Raw genomic sequence first — 1,246 nt, 5'->3', positions numbered from 1 at the left:
TTCCCCAAAAATAAACATTACAGGTACTCAACCGTAGGCATATGGGATTATAGACTTGGGGAATTGGAAGGAATCTTAGAGTTTATTTTACAGAAGAAGAGACTGTGGTCCAGAGTGGGAGGCTCTTTGTCTGGAGCCAGGATGCAAGGTCAGGATTGGGAGCCCCCAGGACTCTTGCTGCTTCTCAGGAGCGTGGGGACATTGAAATTACCTGGGGCCATAGCTGGGCTTAGTCATGTCAACTTCCATTTGTATGCTGCAGGCGTTTGGTCACAGACTGGGATGAGGTGATGTGAGCCCAAGGGATTGCAATCTTTTTAGATTTCTATGCCACTTGGGACACCCAAAGACGTTGGTTCCATCGTGGCAGGGAAAGCTCATGGTAGTAAGCTGGGTACTTAACTTTTTTCCTCCAAAGAACCAGAGAGAAAATGGGAAGGAAAGGCCCCATAAATTTATGCCATCTGAGCCCTTGGAGATGAACACCAGCAAATGCCAACGACAGGCTGGCCAGGCCAGGAAAGTGTACTGAGTGGGGGCAGGCTGTTCCTCGGATCCGTGATGCTTGGGAATGACCGAGAAAGTCCCGTGAGGGAAGTGGGAAGGGGTTCTCTTCTGCCTCAAGGCCAGACTCACCCCGAGAGCATCAGAACACACGGGTGTTGGGAGGGTGAAGGGAGTGCAGGGCAAGAGGACTTCCCTTGGCCCTGGAGGGCACCTGACATTTTGATGGGTCATTTGACACAGGGACATGTTGTAGTGGCAGAAAAAAATACAGTGTGAAATGCTCTGTTTTTTTTTCTGTTCATTTTTCTTTTTTATTGTAGTTACTAAGTAATGTGGGTAAAAGTGTCCCTCTGCATCCAGGCTCAGGGATAATGAAACTTGTGGCTGAGAAATAGACAGGGGTTTTAGTCACGTATATTACTGGCAAAAACACAAGTAAAAGAAATCCGAATTTTTCTATATGGAGGAGACTGCATCCCCAAATCGCCAATCACAGATTGCTGCATCTGAATTCCCAGCAGCCTCGGAGGTGTCTGGCTGAGAGGCTGCGGCTCGACAGCCTGACTTGGCCTTTTACCACCAGTCTGGGTGCCCAGCACCCCAGAGCTCTCAGTCGCCCTCCTCCGGCCCCTCCCTGCAACCCTGTGCACTCCGCTCCCCCAGAGCTGCCATCAGGGCTCTGCTCCTGCAGGGCTGCATCCTACCCCTGGCTTCTTAGTGGGGATGCAGGCAAAGCCCT

This window comes from Delphinapterus leucas, chromosome 13 (genome assembly GCF_059928025.1).
Source record: "Delphinapterus leucas isolate spDelLeu-1000000601 "Yukka" chromosome 13, BTC_Dleu_Yukka2, whole genome shotgun sequence".
In the NCBI taxonomy this organism is placed as follows: domain Eukaryota; kingdom Metazoa; phylum Chordata; class Mammalia; order Artiodactyla; family Monodontidae; genus Delphinapterus; species Delphinapterus leucas.
The sequence above is the reverse complement of the archived record's forward strand: the minus strand, read 5'-3'. Positions refer to the sequence as shown.